The sequence below is a fragment of the Rattus norvegicus genome, chromosome 3 (genome assembly GCF_036323735.1).
Source record: "Rattus norvegicus strain BN/NHsdMcwi chromosome 3, GRCr8, whole genome shotgun sequence".
NCBI classification, from domain to species: Eukaryota; Metazoa; Chordata; class Mammalia; order Rodentia; family Muridae; genus Rattus; species Rattus norvegicus.
In genome coordinates this window covers 166,050,649-166,072,592 of record NC_086021.1, presented here as the reverse complement: position 1 = coordinate 166,072,592, position 21,944 = coordinate 166,050,649, and the positions used below count along the sequence as shown (strand labels likewise).

The 21,944-nt window shown below is 43.6% G+C and overlaps 1 protein-coding gene across 11 annotated transcripts in view; it reads left to right on the top strand.

Moving 5' to 3' along the window:
- The first annotated feature begins 1,611 nt into the window (after positions 1-1,611).
- Positions 1,612-21,944, top strand: part of Ndrg3 (NDRG family member 3) — a 63,426-nt gene continuing 43,093 nt past the window's right edge. For 6 of the 11 annotated variants that reach the window (XR_010064592.1, XM_063283384.1, XM_039104620.2 and 3 more), the window contains exon 1: positions 1,612-1,765. The gene's annotated coding sequence lies outside the window, so the exon portion shown is untranslated. Of the gene's footprint in view, positions 1,766-19,656; positions 19,741-21,944 lie in introns of those variants that run through there. The other 5 variants (XM_039104617.2, NM_001013923.2, XM_063283382.1 and 2 more) reach the window with 5 other exon arrangements.

Sequence of the window (21,944 nt, the reverse complement as noted above, 5' to 3'; positions counted from 1 at the left end):
ACTAATGAAGAGCATGGCCTTTGGAGCATGTCTTCATCTCAGTTTAATCTGTCCGAGGGATAAATCATCTGTCTCCAAAGGTGACTGACCACCTTCCTCCATTTCCTTATTCTATCACATTTGCTGGTAAGTGTTCAAACTTGAAGGTAGGTGATGTGTATGGCGCCTTCAACAACTTAAAATGACTAGAACAGTAAAAAAGCAAAGCATGACAACTTAGATCTCAGCACTCAAGAAGTAGAAGCAAGAGAGTCAAGGGTTGAAGGCTCTTGGTTACCCAGCAGCCTCGAGGCCAGTAGACTGCGTTAGCCTGTCTCAATGGTATTGAGCTCCAAGCATTGTTTCTGCTTATCACAGCGTTATAAGAGAGGCCTTGTTTTTTGTGTCATTTATAGGACACTGGAAAAGTTTTCCTAATTTAGCCAATAATATGTACTGAGGATAAACTGGCGCCAGTTCAGTACTTTGTAAATGTTAACAATTAAATATAAATCATGTAATAAAAGGCCACCAATACTAGTTGTGCCTTCATTCAGATTGGCTTGGGCCTGGCCTGGGTTTGTTTCATCCTACAATTCTGGGTAAACAATTCACTGAGGAAAGATGGCAGGAACTGATAACAGGCCATAGGTTCTCAACCTACCTAATGCTGCACCCCTTTAATAACATAAGTTCCTCATGTTGTGGTGAACCCCAGCCACAAAATTACTTTGCTCTTCATAACTATAATTTACTACTGTTATGAATCAAATGTCAATATCTGATAAGTAACCCCAGTGAAAGGGTCTTTCAACTCCACATGTCATAGTAGAGTGCTGTTTTCCAGCTTGTTCTCCCATGGTTTGTTCAGCCTGCTTTGTTATAGCATCCAGGGCCACCTACCCATAGTAAGCTGAGTTCTCCCATATCAGTCACTAAGAAAATACACCACATAGGCCAATTTGCTGGTGGCATTTTCGAGAAAACTGAGATTCTCTTCCCAAGTGACTACGTTATTTCAAATTGACATAAAAGTTGCCGGCACATCCAGGCCACATTTTGATTCTAGTCTGGAGAGGTGAGTTGGTGTTTTAGAGTATGCACCGTTCTTACAGAGGACTGGGATTTCGTGTCCTATCTGCCCTATCTTAACATTCTGTAGCTCCAGCTTTAGTGGGATTTGTTACATTTATATGAACATCACTGCCCCCCCCACACACACGTGCACTTGCACAATTAACAACGAAAATCTTTCACTGTTGAGTCATTAACATGTTCAGTCGTTTTTTGTGGAGTAACCAATTCTCATGTTATACTCAAGAAAGCAAATGATAATGGCTGCCATTTGTAAGAGATGAAGAGGACTAGGAATTTGATACCTGAGAATCGAATCCCTGAGGCCAGATGATCTTGAGTGTAGCTTTAAACATTGTTAAAACATGTATGCCACGGCCCAGAAGGGCTTACTAATAATTTAATCATGAAGGAGGGGTAATGGGTGTGCAGAGTGTGCATTTGACATCCCTTCCAGGCAGTTCTGAGCAACAGCCCCCGGGACACCGCAAGAAGAAAAACTACTGTCAAGATGGCGCTGCTAGGCTCTGCAGGCCCGGCCACCATCTTTTCTGTAGTTCTTAGCGTAAGCAGGTACTTTGCGCATGCGTAACTCCCCGACATCCTCAGCGCGCCTGCGCAGCGCAGCGCCTTTCCCCCGCCCCTCCTTGCTGGTGCTGCTGGAGCTGCCGCTGCTGCTGCTGTAGATTGACGGCCCGCGCTAGAGCTTCAGGTGAGTGAGCGCCTCTACCACAGCGGGCGGAGGGCGCGCGGCGCGGTACACCGGGGTGTCGCTCCTCTGTGATCTGCGGACCGATGGCCACACGGCAAGCCCCGGCTCCTCGCGGTCGGCCTTCTCCGAGCCCCCCGCGCCTTGCGCGTTCAGCCCGGCCTCCCGCGCCCCTGCGGGTACCTATCTAGCAGGGGGCAGCGTGTGCCCTTTTGGGGTCGAGCCTCGCTCCAGAGGCCTGCACCCTCCGTCTCTGGGACCTCCTGAGGTTGTCACCCTCTTTCCACCTCTCGCGGCGGAGCTCGGAGCTCCTAGAGCTGAGCATCCACCTACCCCGCTGCCCCTCACGTCCCAGAGTTTTGACAGGGGCCTGGACTCGCCTTCTGTGGGTTTCTTCCCAAAGCCACAAAGGTATCCCTCTCTCCTGGGACCCCAGAACCCGGGTTTGTGTAGAACCCACTTTGTAGCCGAGGAAACTGAGGCACGGAGAGGTGAAATGCGCGTCCAAGGTCATGCCACTGACAAGTGACACGGCCAGCTCTCTAACTCAGAGGCGTTGGGGCTTTCACCGCCGGAGCTGGTGGGATTTGATCTTGTATCTTTACATTTTTTTGGAAAAACACTGGTCATTTATCTAGAGTTGGTTTTAGACGTCGTAAAAGTGGGCTACGGATAGAATTATCTTCTGGTCAGTAATCGCGATGTTAATGTGAGCTGGCTCCTTCCCAAATACTCGCTTTGTGCCGGGGATCTTGCTAAACGTTTTATTAAGATCAGTTCACCTTTGTACCTCACTGCTTCCCCATCCAGTGCTTTCCCCCTTCTTTTTCTTGAAGCCGTTTTTTCCTCTGCAGAGCTCTCCTGCCTGTCACAGGTAGACTTGGAGCCTTATGGCTTAAGCAGAGAGGCTCTCCCCTGGTGGCTCCCTTAGGGAACACAGTAAGCTTCGCCTTCGTCCACCCCACTCCCCCTCCCCCAGTCCCACCTATCCCCAGCCCCCAAGGTATAATTAGCATTTCTTTTCTAGCTGCCAGGACTAGGCTAGCTGGGCTGGCTGGACTTGTGGAGGTGACAGAGCAGATTTAGCCAGTACTCACCTCCTTTTGGGACTTTCTGGCTCTGCTCCAAAGCCGGTCTTGAGCATTTTCAGGCTTTAAGATAAAAAGAGAAAGCATTGACACGGTGGTGCAGAATCCAAGACACCTCCTTTGGTTTGAGTTCCAAATGAACAGCTATAAAAATGTGTTGATTTTTGCCCCCCAAAATAACTAGCTCCAACTGCCTTTTCCTCCCTTAGCAAATCCTCCTCCACACTTCAAAGGCTCGACACAATTTTACCTTCCCTGATTAATTTTCCTAACTAGAATTAAATAATATACCACAGGCTGCAAGCCTGGGTCTTATCCTCAGTAATATCCCCCCCTTCTCCCGCCCAGGTCAGGCACCAGCTTTGCACCTTCAAATGCCGGGGTCCTGGTAGACCCTTGGTAAATACTGAATTCCCTCCATTCCTTGCTACTACTCAAAGGGTGATGTCCTATTGCTCTTCTGTTGCTTCTCTTGCCCTTCAGTTTCTCTTCTGATTATCCCCTCAGCTTCAGTCTACCCTTTTGTTTTTGAAAGTTTGCAGATAATGGTCTTGCACCTCAGTCTCCCTAACAGCGGAGCTGCTGGTCCAAGCTTCTTTAGTCTACCGGGGAGCTTTTATTTTTATGTGGCAGTCTGAGTGCCTGAGGCTTATGACACTTTAGTCTGCACTGCAATTCATGGGAGATGCAGTTTCTCGTTCTTACACTTTGGCTTATTACTCCAAGTGACATCACAGTGATCATAGTTTTTATTGTCTATCAACCCGTGATATTTGAAATAAGATTAGTAATATTCAGAAGGGCCTTTTGGTACATCAGCTATGAACATAGCTTTTCCTCATAAATAAAACTGTTACTGCTTTTGTTTGGTTTGTGTTTAGATTTATTTATCTATATGAGGGTGTGGCTGGCTATGCCTGGGCATGAATTAGGGCTCTTTTAGAGGCCAGAGAACAATTTTGGAACAGTCAGTTCTACTGTGAGGGGCCTGGAGGTTAAATTGAGGTCATCAGGATTGGCAGAAAAGTGCCTTTACCAGCTAAGCCATTTTGCTAGCTCAGTTATTTTATTTTTGTTGTTGTTATTATTATTATTATTAATCAGAGCCTCACTTTGTAGACCAGTCTATCTCAAACTCATGATCTTTTGACCTCAACCTCTAGAACACTAGGATTTCAGGCACATGCCACCACACCTAACTAAATAAAGTTCCTTAAAATTGTTTTTTAATTTAATTATTGGTGGGGGCACACATGGTGGAGAACTCAGAGTACAGCTTTGTGGAATCTAACTATTCACCTTTATATGGATTTCAGGGATTAAATTCAGGGTTCCAGGCAAGCATCTTTCCCCACTTAAGGCCCTAATACAGCTTCTTTTTTTTTTTTTTTTTTTTTTTGGTTCTTTTTTTCGGAGCTGGGGACCGAACCCAGGGCCTTGCGCTTCCTAGGTAAGCGCTCTACCACTGAGCTAAATCCCCAGCCCCCCTAATACAGCTTCTTAAAGAGTTTTTTGGAAATTATTTCCTGATATTACAGTGAACTATTATCATGTGTAAGGCAGTGGGTATTGTGGAAACTTCGGAATCGAATAAAACATGGTTCCTTTTCAAGAAGTTTTGTAGCTAACTAGGGAACACTAACATATCTAAAAACTGCCACATTAGATTATAAGCAAAGCAAAATGATAAGATAAGGAAATGACACTCCACTGTGATTTTTTTTTTTTTTTTCCTTTTTATGGGCAGAATCTCTTGTGTCCTGGGCTGGCCTGCAACTCCTGAGCCTGCTGCCTTTATCTAAGTGTTGGGCTTACGGGCATTGCCTCCACACCCAGTTTGGAAAACACCATAAAATTGTATTCAATCTGAAAGCAAGCAGTGATCTGGCCTCCTCACTCTGGTAGAGAGCTTCCTGAGAACTGAATCTGTCCAAGGTCATAGGACTGGGGCTACAGCTTCATAGTCCAGACTTTGTTCATTAAGAATTTGTCTGGGCTAAGTGGGTAGCTCAATGGTAGAGAAATTGATTAGTGTGTGGGAGGCCTTGAAGATTATTCCCAGAAACAAACAAACAAACTAACTTCTTTTCCTTCTTTTTCTCCCTTCCTTTCTTTCTTTGTTAAGTAACCAGTGTTTCTTTTCTGCATGAAGGTATTAACCAGCAACTTTTAAAATTCCAGGCATGTGTTTAGATCAAGGAGTAGAGGAGACACTAAGAGGCATCTGGTCTATTAGGGAGAGGATAACTTCTCTTGACCACTAAAGACGGTGTGTAGATAATGTCAGGGTAGATGGTAGAGGGATTGTGTGTGGCATGGGAGTTGGGGAAGAGGTCAGGAGGAGGGGTATGCACAATAGTAGTAAGGCCTCTTTCGGGGAGAACTAGGGTTTCCAGAGCTTGACAGATTGTTAGTGTCAGAATTGAAAGGGCAAGGGAAGAACCATTTTGAAGTTTGGGTGATAAAACAGACAAGGTAACAGTGTCTGCCATGGCTAAAGGGGAAAAGAACAGAAGCAAAAGACCTGGCTTAATTCTATCAGAACAATAGCTCTTACCCTTTACTGTACATCAGTCACCATCAGTCAACTAGACAGCTTCTTATTAGCATGTTGCTGGGCTCGCCGCCAGAGTTTCTGATTCAGTAGAGGTCTTAAGAGGGGCCTGAGAACTGGCAGTTCTAATCCATTACCAGATCATGTTGGTTCTCCTAGTCTGAGGGCCACACTTTGAGAGCTGCTACTAGACAAGAATGTTGAAAAGCTAGTCAGGTAATGTCAAGAACTTGTTCCAGATAGGAAGGGATGGAGGGAGGGAAGGATAGAGGGAGATGGACGGACAGACAGACAGACATAATATGCATTACTGGCATGGGTCAGTCCTGGAAAAATACATATAACATCATATTAGTCATTTCAAAATATGTGATATAGGAGCCTGCAGAATTGAGCTTTAAAATTTACACCTTTGTACGTTTATACCATTGTATGGGTCTTACCTTTGTATTTTAAGAAGCAAAGAAGATGAGTCCATCTTGAAGGTTCATACTAAAATTATTTATGGATTTTAAAAAGAGCTTGCTAAAATGATCTAGTCATACAACAAAATTTTTGGTGCATGCTGTAGGACAGATGCTGGTAGCTTCTAGAAGTACAAAGACTTTGCTAAAACTTGGAGTGTAGTGATATGGCTCTGCAAATAATAACTCTAGGTAGTATCACATGTGAGCTTCCCAGGAGCGGGGAGCAGGGCCTGTCTCTCTGCTTGACTTAATGATGGATGGTCGAACCCAGGTAAGACGTGAGGACAATAGGAAAGAGAAGGTTTTGGTTTTGTGTGGTATTTTTGTTGGCTGGATTTTGGGGGGAGGGCAACAAATAAGCCTGGATAAGCAAAAGAAAGGTAGCAGTTCTCCAGGAAGGACTTGGGAGGGTCAAGAGTTTATGGTGTTCCTGCCTGTAGAGCAAGTTTGAGGCCAACCTGCATTCCATGAGACCATCTCAGAAGGATGCGCTAGGGAGGGGTGGGGCCCTCTTAAGTCCACAAATTAATAAATAGTACTGTAGCTTTAATACAGAAATGGCTTTATCTATTCTGAGAAATTCCCTTTTCCCTTTTAAGAGGCAGGCTACTTGAGAACAGCACACAAAAGCTTTCCCAGATTGAGAACACTTATTTATAGGTTTTCAGGGCCTTTATTTCGTGTGGTTTGTTTCATTTTCTAAGACAGAGTTTTTCTGTGTAGCCCTGGCTGTACTGGAACTTGTTTTTGTAGACCAGGCTGGCCTGAAACTCAGAGATCTGCTGGGATTAAAGTTATGTGTTATTGCTGTCCCCACCAGGGTTTATTTTCTTTCTTTCTTTCTTTCTTTTTTTTCTTTTTTTTTTTTTCGGAGCTGGGGACCGAACCCAGGGCCTTGCACTTGCTAGGCAAGCGCTCTACCACTGAGCTAAATCCCCAACCCCAGGGTTTATTTTCTTAAATAAAAAAAACAAACTTTAAATATAGTGCTTAATTCCATTGTATTTATAAGAGTAACCTCTAATTTTGTCATTACTTTCCTTTCATATTTATTCACATAAAATTAATTGGTATATGGAGGATCTCAAATAGGAAAGTGAATTACTTTGAACTGGGTATATAACTCAGTAGTAGAGCCCATGCTCTGGGTTCAATCCCCTGCCTCTCACCGTAGAATGTCATTCTCTTTTGAAAAAGTTCTGTTTCTTAAAGTACTGGAGAGAGGACATGCTATTAGTCCTAAGTAAATATTTATTGTTGCTCGCTGTAGGAGTGCACTGGGGGAATCGCGCCTTCTTTGCAGGCTGAGTTGCATCCCATGTCAACGTTAATTACAGTGCTGAGCACACTATGCTATTAAACCTAAGCTGGGGCTGTGTAGTATAGAGGTGTTAGCCTCCCTAACTATTTATGTGTAACTGTTTACCTTTTGTCTTTCCAATAGACTTAATATAGTAACTTAAGATTAGTTCTAGGGCGGACAAGATGGCTTAGTGGGTAAAAGCTCTTGCTGCAAAGATAATGATCTGAGTTTGATCCCTGGATACATATAATGGTGAAAGGAGAGACTGTTTCCACAGAGTTATCTTCTGACCTCCATATGCTTGCTACTCTCCATATACATATATACACACAGACAGACACACACACACTCACACGCATACACAGTCACACACAAACACACTCACACACATAGACACATATACACAGACACAGACACACACACAGACACAGACATACAAACACACATAAATTTTTAAATACATTAGCTTCCTAAGTGTAGGGTGGCTTCCCCCAAGCTGTGACTGTCATTTTACCGCCTAATGCCCATAGTCCGTAGTCTGAATTTTTCAGTTGTAAGGATTCAGTTCTAATACAGCCATTCTTTATACTTCATCTTGGGATTCATTAAGACCTTTTGGGTTATATTTTGTAGTATCTTAGGGAAGATGTTTCAACTCTTAGGGAAATAGCTGTTAGTATGGTGGCTGACAACCTTATAAATCTAATGAATTAGAATAAGGAAAATTATAAGTAGATCAGAAACATATTATGAAATTGCTTCCTAATTCTAATTTAAGATTTGAAGTAACATCACCTTCTTATTAAATCATAATTGTGATAAGTTTTCACGAAGTAGCATGTGTTTAAAAAACAGTTTGTTTGAATTGGCAGTTTTATCCCCTCGGTGCTGCTACGTTTTTATACCTTGGGTTTCAGTTTACGGTTAAAAGTGAATGAGCCTGGGGTTGGGGATTTAGCTCAGTGGTAGAGCGCTTGCCTAGGAAGCGCAAGGCCCTGGGTTTGGTCCCCAGCTCCGAAAAAAAAAGAACCAAAAAAAAAAAAAAAAAAAGTGAATGAGCCTGCGGGCCATGGTGGTGGGCGTGCTTTTAGTCTACATTCAGGAGGCAGAGGCAGGCAAATCTCTGTGAGTTCAAGGCCAGAGTCTGCAGAGTGATTCCTAGGATAGCCGGAGCTATACAGAGAAACCCTGTATTGAAAACAACAGGGGTTGGGGATTTAGCTCAGTGGTAGAGTGAGTGCTTGCCTAGCAAGCGCAAGGCCCTGGGTTCGGTCCCCGGTTCTGAAAAAAAAAAAAAAAAGCTTGAAAACAACAACAAAAATGTTCGTGAGCCTGGTAGAGTCCTTGTCTAGCATTCATGAGGACCTAATTTTGATATCCAGTATCAAAAAAGAAAATTGAGTGCTATTTAAAAAAAATTGTAAGATCATAGTGGTAGGAACATTGTACACTCATCTCTAAAACTTGGCAGATTATAAACTGATCAGGTTTTTGTTTTGTTTTGTTTTGTTTCAGTCAAGAAGCTGGGGAGGGGGTGGGGCAGAGCCCCTCTTGACAGTCTTTCGCCTTAGAAGGTGCTGCTGCTTTAAAGTCACTGTGCTGATATTGTGTGAACCTGTGTAGACCGGACCGTGACTTGATACCTTAGACATCCCACTGGTAGATTGCTTTTTCAGCAACCCAGGAAGGTGTTGGTATGTTCTTTGTAATAGAAGTCAACGTTTTATATATTGCTTTTCTGTTTTCAAAATTTGCCGATAATGAAATTTGTAATACACTTTAGAAATGTCTTTGTTACTTTTCTGTTTCTGTGATAAGACAGCGTGAGCAAGGCAACTAATGAAAGAAAGAGCTTATTTGGGTCTTATGGTTTCAGAGGGTTAGAGTCTGTGACCATCATGGCAGGGAACATGGCAGCAGGCAGGTAGGCATGGTACTAGACCAGCAGCTGAGAGCTCACATTTTGAGTCAGAACCAAGAGGCAGAGAGAACTTACTGGGAATGATGTGGGCTTTTGTAACCTCCAGACCCCAATGGCATGCCTCCTTCAACAAGGCCATACATACCCCGTGATCTTTCTTTCCCACACGGTTCCATCAATGGAGACCAAGTATTCAGTGGAGGCCATTTTCATCCAAACCAGCACAGAAACCAAACCTGAAGAAATCAAAAAGAATTAATGATCAGTTGGCATCAAACAGGAAAAATTGTTGAGATCTAGTTGCAGAATGCTAACATTCAAATCCTTGCTCTGCTGCTTGCTAACTGTGTGGCCAAGCTGTGCCTCAGTTCCTTCATCTGTCAAAGGGGTGGGGCTATGCTGCCTAGCTTATACGTGTTGGAATAGAACATAAAATAGTGAATGGACAAAAGGTTTATTCTGGCACCTGACGTAGGGAAAGCACTCAGTAACTGGCAGGTATGAACATGAAGTACTGCCTTCAGGGTTTTTGTCTGTCCTTGTTTGTCCGTTCAGACTGTAGAAAGGAACGGATTGTTTTCAGGGATTCTGCCTTTAGCTGGTAGGAACCCGGAGCTCTTCCAAGCTCCGTACCAGGCCTTGCCAACAGTAGCTTCCCTGATGTCTTGAGCTGCGTCCTTCAAGAGTGGAAGGCAGAAGGGTGTGCATCTGGCTCTGGAGTTGCTTCAGATAAATCCTATGGTAGAAACCTCCCTGTTGGTTGGGAGTCTGTAATTAACAAGATCTGTCCATGGGGATTGCTCTGTCCCAGCAGTTATCTGTATCAAGACCCTGGAATGAATACAGTGAGCTCGTAGAGCAGACTCAGATTTCCAACTTGGCAGTCTCTGCAAGTCTGCTCCCCACCTGCTGCCAGAGCCCAAGAACGACACAGCAAAGGGGTGGGTCTGTCGTAAGGGGTGTGGTTGACCTTATCCAGGGCCAAGGGGAAGCAAGGGTGTTTCCTGGTAGAATGAAGATCTGTGGGTTTACCTTGACTGCTGCCTTTGACCCTCGCTCCCCTCTTTCACTTCTGTAGGAAGGGAAGGCAGCTTCTGAAACCATTTCTCCTTGTAGAGAGATGCCCAGGTTTTCATCTGTGTAGGAATAATCTGTGAGCTAGGTTTTAAAAGGCCTGCTTGTTCCATGGTTTGTTTACTTGGCTTCTCAGACTGTCTCTGGAGATCTTTTGCTTTCTTAAGGGCCCCCAGGAGACAGCAGGGAAACCAACATCCATTATCCTAGATACTTGGGAGGATGCTTAAGTCAATGGTTTCATGATTAGATTAATTCAGGCTTTAAGCCTGACAGAACTTAAGAGCCAAGTCATCACATAATTGTGTTTCTTATAGATGAAAGTATGGAATGTAGCCCAGTGTCCTGGAGTATCTTCCAGAATCTAGGCTTGGTGTCTAAACAGTGGTCTTAGCCCCACACACATTCAGGTGCATGCACTTAGTCAAATCACTTAAATTTTCTGTCTCTTCCCTTATGGGAGGAATGGGACGCTGCTGAAGACCAGTGTTTCTTAGCCCTAGTTGCACTTAAGAATTACCCAAGGATCTTTAAAAACAGTACCTAAGCCCTGTCCCAACCAATTAAAATGATCTTTCGGATTGAGGCCGTGTGTTGATATTCTTTAAAGCTCCCCGGTCCAACTATACCTAAGAAAACTAGACAATATGAACAAGGATTTTGTGTGCTTTTAACTTAAATACTTAAATTTATGAGAATTTCATACACTAGTATTATATTTACATAATATTTACTTGTTTCCCTTCCCTCCAGTTCATGTGTCTTCCTACAACTCCTCAAATTTATGGTGTTTTCTATAATCATCATCTATTATATCTATAAATACACAGACATAACCTGGTTAGTCCATTTGGTGTTGCCCATATGTATATGTGTTTAGGGCTGATTTTCTTGGATTGGCTAACTTATCAGAGAGTTTGTCCCCAGAGAAAACTGAGTGTTCCTCCCTCACCAGCCATTGATTTCCTGTAGCTCTTCATCTAGTGTGGGCCTTGTGAGATTTCCCCTGTCTACACCGACATGTCAGCCGCTGTTGTCATTATGTGCTGTCTTAGTGAGGGTTTCCATTGCTGTGAGCAGACACCATGACCAAGGCAACCCTTATAAAGAACAACATTTGATTAGGGCTGGCTTGCAGGTTCTAAGGTTCAGTCCATTATCATTATGGCAGGAAGCATGACAGAATCCAGGTAGTCATGGTACTTACAGGCGCTAAGAGCTCAACATCTTCATCCAAAGGAAGCCAGGAGCGGCTGTGGCCAGGCAGCTAGGAGGAGGGTCTCAAAGCCCATCCCCACAGTGACACACTTCCTCCATCAAGGCCACACCTCCAAATAGTGCCACTCCTTGGGCCAAGCATACTCACATGTGTCTTGTTTAGGCAACCACATTATTGAGATTTCATGGCCACACCTTCCCTGCCCTTCTCTTGTGATGTTCCTTGAGTCTTGGGTATAGGAGTTGAATTGTAGATGTATTAATAGGGGTTGAGCATCACACAGCCGGTTGTTCTCTGCATTCTGACCAGTTGTGGATTTATTTATCTGTCTGGTTGGTTGATTGGTTTGTTTTGTTCCTTTTCTGAGTCTGAATCTCACTGAATAAACCATGCTGACTTTGAACTCATAGATTTACCTGCCTCTGTAGAGATTAAGGCATGTGCCACTACACCCTCCAGATTCCCTTTCCTTTTTTTTTTTTTTTAATTTTTAAATTCTTTTTTAAAAAGACTTATTTAAGGAGCTGAAGAAACGGCTCAGTAGTTCACAGCACCTACTGCTCTTGCAGAGATCTGAGTTCTGTTCTGGAACCCACATCAGGCAGCTCACAACTGCCTGGAACTCAGTTCCTGGAGATTCAGTGCTCTCTTCCGGCACCCACGGGCCCCTGCAAGCACATGTGTAAATGAAAGTAAAAGGTTAAGAAAATAAATATTTAAAAATAAAAAGAAGTTTTGTTTTTCTTTTGTGTTTGAGTGTTTTGTTTGCATTTATGTATGTGCTGGAAGAGAGTGCTGCTGGGTTTACTGGAACTGGAGTTAAGGACCACTGTAAGCTGCTGTGCAGGTACTGGGAATTGAACTGGGGTCCAAAGGAAGAACAGCCAGTGCTCTTAACCATTAAGCCATCTCTCCAGTTGTAGATTTCTGCAATAGTGTCACTCTTTCCCATATGTTGTAGAAAGAAACTTTGTTGGTAAGGAAGAGAGCTGTATTTATCTAGGGTTTTTTGTTGGGGTCCATTGATATATAAAGTTATTATTGGCAGGTGTGTGTCGGCTGCCATTGTTGTTGTTGTTGTGTTTCTGTTCGGTGAGCATGCTTTATTTGTTTTCTCTCTGTGGTCTCAGGGGTATGCTTGCTCCCCTCTTCACCTGAGAGCATTGTTTCCAGTGCCCTCTGTGGAGCTGATGTAGTGAACATGAATTCTTGTGTCATGGGAAGGTTTTCTTCTTCCTTCAACGATGGCAGACAGTTTCTCTGGGCACAGTAGTCTGTGTTGGTGTTTGTGCTTTTTTAGAATTTCGAGCGCATTGCTCCAGGCTCTTGTAGCTTCTCAGGTTTCTATTGAGACATCAGCTGTTCGCCTAGTGCATGTTCTTTCATGTGTACCTGTGGTTTTTCTCTTGCAGTTTTCAATACTCTTTCCTTGTTCTGCATATGTAGAGTTTTGCCTATGATATGTTGTGGGGAGTTGCTTTTCTACTCCTGTCTATGGTATTGTTGGGTTCTTGTATGTCTTTCCTTAATTAGGGGAAGTTGTCTTCTCTGATCCTATTGAAGATCTGGTCTATGCCATTGACTTCAGATGATGATGATGATGATGATGATGATGATGATGATGATGATTCCTCCTCTTCCTCTGCTTACAATTCAAAGATTTGGTCTTTTCATTGTGTCTCAAATTTCCTGCATGTTTCTTCTTGAAAGGTCCAATTCCTCTGCTTTATTCTCAAGCCCTGATACTCTGCCTTCTGCTTCATTCATCCCACTGATAAGGCTTTCCCTTGAGTTTTCTTTTTTTTTTAAAAGATTTATTTTTTTATTTACATGAGTACACACACCATCTCTGACTTCAGACACACCAGAAGAGGGCATCGGATCCCATTACAGATGGTTGTGAGCCACCATGTGGTTGCTGGGAATTGAACTCAGGACCTCTGGAAGAGCAGTCAGTGCTCTTAACCGCTGAGCCATCTCTCCAGCCCCTCCCTTAAGTTTTCTAACTGGACCATTGAGTTTTTCAGTTCCATCTTGTGTTGGCCTTAGTATTTCTGTCTCTGTACTGAATTCAGCCATCTGACCTCAATTGTCTTCCTCCTTTTGTTCAGTCTTACACTTATGTTCTCTCGGACTTCACTAAGAATTTCTCTCACCTCTTTAAGTTCACTGTAGCGTTTGCTCATGTTCTTTTTTTTTTTTCTTTTTTTTCTTTTTTTTTTTTTATTAACTTGAGTATTTCTTATATACATTTCGAGTGTTATTCCCTTTCCCGGTTTCCGGGCAAACATTCCCCTCCTCCCTCCCCTTCCTTATGGGTGTTCCCCTCCCCACCCTCCCCCCCATTGCCGCCCTCCCCCCAACAATCTAGTTCACTGGGGGTTCAGTCTTAGCAGGACCCAGGGCTTCCCCTTCCACTGGTGCTCTTACTAGGATATTCATTGCTACCTATGGGGTCAGAGTCCAGGGTCAGTCCATGTATAGTCTTTAGGTAGTGGCTTAGTCCCTGGAAGCTCTGGTTGCTTGGCATTGTTGTACATATGGGGTCTCGAGCCCCTTCAAGCTCTTCCAGTTCTTTCTCTGATTCCTTCAACGGGGGTCCTATTCTCAGTTCAGTGGTTTGCTGCTGGCATATGCCTCTGTGTTTGCTGTATTCTGGCTGTGTCTCTCGGGAGAGATCTACATCCGGCTTCTGTCGGCCTGCACTTCTTTGCTTCATCCATCTTGTCTAATTGGATGGCTGTATATGCATGGGCCGCTCATGTTCTTTTTTTTGTTTTTGTTTTTCTTTTTCTTTTTCTTTTTCTTTTTATCGGAGCTGGGGACAGAACCCAGGGCCTTGCGCTTGCTAGGCAAGCGCTCTACCACTGAGCTAAATCCCCAACCCCGCTCATGTCCTTTTTAAACCCCTTGAATGTTTTTAATTATGTTTATGATTGTTGTTTTAAATTTTGTGTTCTAGGGTTTGTCTAGGTAATTCCTATTGGAGAACATTTCTATAGGAGTGTCGGGTTTGGGGGGAACACTATCTTTCTTTTCATATTGTTTGCATGTTTGCCATGTGATCTGGGCATGTGGACCTCTTTCACTGGTTGTGTGTTTGATGTGAGATTCTAGCCTGCCTTGGGCTGACTGGTGCAGGACCCGCCTGGAGCTGTGGGGGAAGGCGTTGAGGGGTGAAGTTGTTGTTTAGTCATTGGGTTTTGTTCTCTTGTTGTTTTTGTTTGTTTGTTTGAACAAAGATTCGCTATGTAGTTGTGGCTAGCTTAAGACAAAGCTGGTATCAAACTGACAGCCATCCATCTACCTCTGCCTTTCTGTGGTGAGATTGAAGGATTATCCACACCTGGCAAAGGTGACCCAAGTTTCAGTTGATAAAGCAAAGCTTCTGTGTCATTCTTCCTAGAAACCATCAGTGTTTTCCAGACAAAAAAAGTGGTTGTGTGCCCTTTGTCCTGACTTGGTTTCCTTTGCAGCCTGTCTTCTCTCTCAAAGCTACAGTGCTGTAGTGTGTGGGGTTTCCTGTTCTCATTTGCCCTCCTGCATTGCAGTATGTGAGCATGTCCTTTCAGGACCCAGCATCCTCACCCCTTCAGCAGTCCTTGGCCATCCTAGCCCTCAGTTGTCTCACCTCTGCCCTTCGGAAGCTTCTTTTGGCTCCAGGGCTACGCTCCAGGCACTAGATGCAGCGGCCCAAGTGGCCCTCGTTCTTCTTGGTAAGGTGGAACACACATAGAAATATCATTGGTGAAACATGGTAGGGTTTTAAACTGGTAAAACTTTGATATTTCTTTAAACTGGTGATTAATGCCCTACAGAGGTTCTTTGGCATTATATGGAGGCAGTTTTGATTGTTAGAGCTATTGAAAGAGGATGTTATAGCCATCTAGTTGTAATGTCAGGGGTATTACTAAACATGGTAATACACAGAACACATTCTTCCACGCCAGACGCTGTCTTTGCCTGTAATGATCAGTGAGGCAGTGTGTGAGACTGGGTATAATGTCAACATTTGCTGTTAGAAAATTTGAGTCTCAGTTCCACCTGACCCATTTATTAGTGGTTAGTCTGTTTGTCTTCTTAAGTCTCAGTTTTTTCATCTCTGTTCTAGCTAAGATACCAGTACCTCTTATTTTTTCATTGTGATAATGAATGAACTGTTGGGGGGCGGGGGAGGAGGAAGAGAGAGAGAATGAATACCTATGAGTCTGCATGCCATCCTGCCTCTAGCCAATCGCCCTCATGCATCCTGCCTCTTTTAGCTGTAAATGTTTCAGGACTAGCTGCAGCTGACCCCTTCCGGCTCATTCTCCCTTAGTGTGCCTCTTGTTTGCTGAATGCATTCTGTTTTGATAATCTGTCTACATTCTTTCCAAGACCCAAGTGATTGACTTTGCCTCTGGAACACCAATGAGTATCTTGGTGTCAGTATGTCTAGACAAAGCCAAAGATAACAAATTACCGTGGTCCTGGGAGAAAGCTGTGAAGTAAAACAGTATTTTATTACTGCTTTTTTTTTTTTATAAATATTTTTAAGCACTAGAAATTTCATGGTGTAGATTCCCATGTTCCTTAGGGTCAGATCAAATGTCTGCTGATCTGGTGAGTGACGGTTGCCAAGTTCTTGATCCGTATTAGGTTGCTAACTGGTTGGCCTCAGGAAATATGAAGTACATTTGTAGAGAATTCAGAATATCAGTCCTGTCCAGGACCCAAAAAGATTACTCTGCCTAACTTCTTCTCTTCAGAGAAAGGGAAAGCCCAGTGTCGCTCAGCCCTTGTGGGCCTGCCTACATTTAGAGTACGCTCCTGATGTTCTTACGGACTTTCTGGGACTGGAAGGGTCCATGAATCTCTAGCCGTCTACTTTGTGAGTGGACAAAGGCTTGCATTTTGCATTACTGGACTTTTATTTCTTGTGACATTAGAAATGGAACCTAGTGCGTCACACACACTAGATTAACACACAGCCACTGAGCTGAACTCATTGTCCCTACAATGTTAGACTGATGTGTTCTGCAGAGACATAGCAGCCTTACCAACACGTCAGCAGAGCTTCTGTGCGTTTCTGTTTTTCTCTTCAGAGGTTTGCCAACTACTTAAAAATCCCAGGTCTTGATGCTCTTTAAGGACCCTTCTAGTGTTCTGTGTATATCAAGAAACACTGCTGTCGGGGCTGGAGAGATGGCTCAGCGGTTAAGAGCACTGACTGTTCTTCCAGAGGTCCTGAGTTCAATTCCCAGCAACCACATGGTGGCTCACAACCATCTGTAATGGAATCCTCTTCTGGTGTGTCTGAGGACAGCTACAGTGCACTCATATATGTAAAGAAAATAAATATTTAAAAAAAATGAAAGAAACACTGCTGTCTCCCCCCAACCCCCACCTCCTAGTAACATTTTCTGTTGCACTTCATTGTAGAAACAGCATTTTCCAAATTTCTAAAAGATGATCTACACAGTCCAGGGCTTTTCAGCATAGGTCACTGAACTTCACTTTTCCTAGGTGCTTTTGGTTTTTTATTTGTTTGTTTGTTTTTTTAATATGTGTGAGTACATTGTTGCTGTCTTCAGACACATCAGAAGATGGCACTGAATTCCATTACAGATGGCTGTGAGCCACCATGTGGTTGCTGGGAATTGAACTCAGGACCTCTGGAAGAGCAGTCAGTGCTCTTAACCGCTGAGCCATCTCTCCGGCCCAGATGTTTCTGAGACAGCGTATTTATGTAGTCTCAGCTGATCTTGAACTCAGAGCACCCTCTTCCCTCAGTCTCTTTAGTGCTCGGATTATAACATGCCTTACTCTTCATAGTTTTTTTTCCTCCCAACATAATTTTTTTTTTTTGTTTCTTTGGGGATTTTACACCATACACCCCTATTATATTCACTTTCCTGTCCTTCTCTGTACACACACACACACACACACACACACACACACACACACACACACACACAGCACACACCCCATTCTAACTTTCCCCCAATTAAAAAAAAAAGTGTCCAATTTGTGATACCTGTATATACACTGGGATGAGGTCAAACTCTCAGTGGCCTGCCCCTTAAATGGAGCTGAGTCCTTCTCCTCCCACACCGCTACTGGAAGCCATCTATTGTGGAGAGTGACGTTTGAGCATCCTATCACAGTTTTTAAGAGTTCTCTTTGATGGCTTCCTGTTTAGGCTGCCACTATTTTAGGGGGTGGGGTGGGAGCAAAGGTTGGGACTGTCACAGAAGTCTTACATGACATGGGTCATGGACTTGAACACAGACCCGGTCACGCTAAGGCCTGGGAACGTCCTAGGCTTTGACACCACTAGTGCTCCCTGCCAGAAGATAAAACCTTTTCAGCTCTCAGCCTCTCCCTCCCTTCTCATCATTCCACATCATCTCCCCTACAGTGCAGACTCCTCTCCCTCGACTTCTTTGGCACTGCGTTTCTGCTTTTCCTCCTGTGCCTCTGAATGTTTTCTTTTTATCTCCTAATGGCTCTACTTTCCATCACTCACTTGTCCTTCTCAAGAGCCCAGGGTCTGTAGTCTGGTGATGACCGTGGACTCATCTCTCCAAATCTCACGCTTACTTGAACTCAGGTCTCTCTGACTCCTGACTGAAACTGGAATTTTCACTAATCTGTAGAGTCTGTAGCTCTTTTTCAGTTCCTCGTCTCTGTGTATTTGGGCCATCATTCTTTTATCTCCCTTAACTAGAAACTTTGACAAAACCTGTTTCTTTCCTGACCTTGTGCCATTTTTAAATCAACTTCTAATTTCCCATCATTTTATTTTAACTGAGGTTTATTTTTCAGAGGCGCTGAGGCCCTGTGTGTGCTGGGTCGTTGTTCTAGCACCGAGCATCACCCCTTGTCTCTCCTTGACAGACTCTTATTCTCTGCTGGGCCAAACTCTTCTTTTTGGTATATTCTCCTTCTGTTTGATCTGGCCTATTGAGTCTTTTTTAAGATCCATATAGTTCTTTTTTTTTTTTTTTCTTTTTTTCGGAGCTGGGGACCGAACTCAGGGCCTTGTGCTTACTAGGCAAGCGCTCTACCACTGAGCTAAATCCCCAACCCCCATATAGTTCTTTTTTTTAAAAAAAAAAAAAAAAAAAAGGAGGGAGGGGGCTGGAGAGACGGCTCAGTGGTTAAGAGCACTGACTGCTCTTCCAGAGGTCCTGAGTTCAAATCCCAACAACCACATGGTAGCTCACAACCATCTGTAATGGGATCTGATGCCCTCTTTTCATGTGTCTGAAGACAGCAACAGTGTACTCATATAAATAAATCTTTTTTTAAAAAAATCCATATAGTTTATTATATAAAAGTACTGAATATATTCTTTTTGGAAGATATCAGAATGAAATATTAGAGTCTTTGTTCTCTCTCTATTAAAGATGCTGTCAGTGATCACTTCTTCAATTCACCCTCTCCTCTCAGATGATCTATGATCCTTACTGATATGATCTATGCTTGGCTGTTATCCCTCAAAATTGATAATAGCCCCTGGAGAGTGTACATTAAAGTTTGAAGCACACTATTTTAAGAAGTGAGAAGTTTTATTTAAAAACCCTTGTTTTTAAAACAGGCTGCCAAGAAATAGCTAGAATTTAATTCCCTTCTTCTTTACTTATTTCATATTCTCCTTGCCTTAATTAGCTCCTGAAAGAATGAGTTCTTATCCTGGAGTGATGACTCAAACCTGCATTTCCAAGGGGTCTGAGTCATTGTTGATATGCATAGGATTGCTTTAGGCGTCCATCGAATTTGTCTCATGGGGTGCCACTGGGTGGGTGGGGAGGAAGGAACTGATCCAGGTTCCCATAACCAGCTGGTGGGGCCTGGTATGGATATTATGGTATAGTGAAGACAGAAAAAATTAAGTCATTTCCTTTCATATAGAATTTCAGAAAACAGGTCCAAGCCTAGGTTTCTTGTCTAGAGAGTAAATGAAGATGTCTTCGTTGAGAGAATTCCTGGCATGAATTGGTGCCTGCATTGCCCTTGCCTGTCCCTTCAGTCAAAGGTGATTGTAGAAATACACTCTTCATACTTTTCCTCAAGACTAGGAAAGAGGGCAGCCATTTGTCATGTACTGTAGCTTACGAAAGCTTTACCAGCCTTTTAAAAATCCCAGCACCTCCGTGTGCCAGGATGGAACCTGGCAGCAGATGCCGGAACTGCAGGCCACATCCCCAGGAGGGAGCCAGTCTGTGCAGCGGAGGGATCTGGAGATGGATTTTCCACCATGTGATCTTCCTTTTCTCGTAGATATTGTAAAATTGCTCACTGGTAAGGGCTCAAGGTGGCAGAAACAAACAAACAGAAGAACTCACTGAATCCCTTCTTGTGTGGAAGGTAAATGCTCCTATCCTCTGGCCAATTTCTAAACAATCCTGTAGCTCTAACTTCCTCCATAGTCTGCCCAGCTAGGGGACAGTCTCTTTAGTTTGCATCTTAAGTGTGTACGGGCACAGTCACCTCATTTTCTTTTATTGTAGAAACAGATGGTTGGGCATGGCAGCACATGCCTGCAGTCCCACCACTTTGAATCAGCAGTCCAAGGACAGTCTCAGATACATATCAGGTTTGGGGTTAGCCTGGGCTATTTGAAACCCTGCCTTAAAAAACAAAAACTGCAGGGGAGCAGTAGTGGACCCGAGGCCTCACACACCCACACACCCACAATAAAGTTCGTGCTGCTTTCTTATGAGTGACTTGAACTAGTAAACAAAGTAGGTGGTATGGAACAAAACAATGCCAGGCTACCATCATTTTACACGGGAAAAAGAACATCATGGGAATCAACTAAAATTCATGCTTTGAGATGGGTCCTTCCTCTGTAGCCCAGGATGGCATCAAACTTTTGATCCTCCTGCCTTTGCCTTGCAGAGTTAGGCAAGTAATGGTGGTAAACGGTTACCCTTAGACAGAAGAACTATAAGTAAAGTATCTTTTCATCATTCTATTATTTTCACACAGTCTGAATGATCAGATGAAGTCCAAGTGGAATGCAGCCATAGTTTATTGTATGATTAATAAACACAAAATGAATAAATAAATCTCAGGCTTTTTTTTTTCAGAGATGGAGATTGAACCCAAGGCCACACACATGCTAGAAAATTAGCTATCCTCCTGAGCTTTGAGTTTCTGTTCCTTGGGCAAGTGATATGTAGCATAGTGTCTCTCGTCATGCTAGAGAGAGGCAGCAGCCATATCACCAGACAGCCGTGTAAGCAGCAGATACACTGCAGTGTGCCGCACTGTGCCGCACTGTAAGCCATGATCTTTAGTAGGATAGATGTAGTCAGTCATTTTGAGCACTATTTCTGTTCACAGTGGGCTTAATCAGGATATAATTCCATCATCTGTCAAGCATCTGTAGCATGCCAGTCTCTTTTGAATGTTTTTTTAATTCTCACAGGTTAGAAGCAATTGTTCCCACTTGGAACTCTCGTCTCTTTTTATTTATCATTTTAGAGACCACAATTCAAAATCATTGAAACACATTAGGATTTTCCCTGATCTGATCTGACAAGAAAGAAGGACGAAAGTGTGGCGCTTTCTCCACAGGGTGAGAATCATGCGCCTACACTATCCAGTGCTTGCCGTCTATGCAAGACTGTATGGTGGGAGGAAGGAAGGCTCTCTGGTTAGTTACCTCATCTCCCGTCTCCCCCAGACCCCTTCTTTTCTTTGAATGCCCCAATGTGGTCCCGCTTTACTGGCTACCTGTTGCCGTAGAACACATCCCTTCAAAACAAAATTATTTGTTATCTTTATGCTTTCTGTGGGTTAGAAACACAGAATGCCTTGGCAGAACAGTTTGGGCAGTGTCTCCTGTGGCTGCAGTCAGGTGTTTCTATGGCTTAGACATCTGAGCTCTGACTGAGGCTTTAGGATTCATTTGCAAGATCACTCACATGGCTAACAGGTTAGTGCTGGTGTGTTGACCCCTCCACATGGACCTCCAGGGGTCTGTGTGTGCCCTCACAATATAGTTTTCTCACTTGGTGATAAAATTCAACATCACAGAAACTAAAATGCCCATGTAATGGAACTCTAAAATGTCACATTTTATCACTTCTCTACAGTTTTATTAGTAATGTAAGTCATTCCTGATTTGTTCAGGTGGGTGATCATATGTGAGTGTGAACATCAAGTATCAAGGATAGGAGTTGGGGATTTAGCTCAGTGGTGGAGCGCTTGCCTAGCAAGCGCAAGGCCCTGGGTTCAGTCCTCAGCTCTGGAAAAAAAAAAGTATCAAGGATAATGGGACTCCTAGAGACCATCTCAGGTCAGCCACCTTTCTCCTTCCCACACTGAGATTCCTCAGTAGAGCTGTTGGTCCATTTTCACTGCCCTTACCATTGCTACTCTAGGGTCCTGTTTTATATCATTGACTTTCAGTGGTTACCTTCCTTAACCCTCTCTCCACATTGTTGCTTCCAGAAGCATAGTTCTGAGAATAGTGTTCTCTTGCCCATCTTTAGGAACCAAGATATAGGGGTTGGGGATTTAGCTCAGTGGTAGAGCGCTTGCCTAGGAAGCGCAAGGCCCTG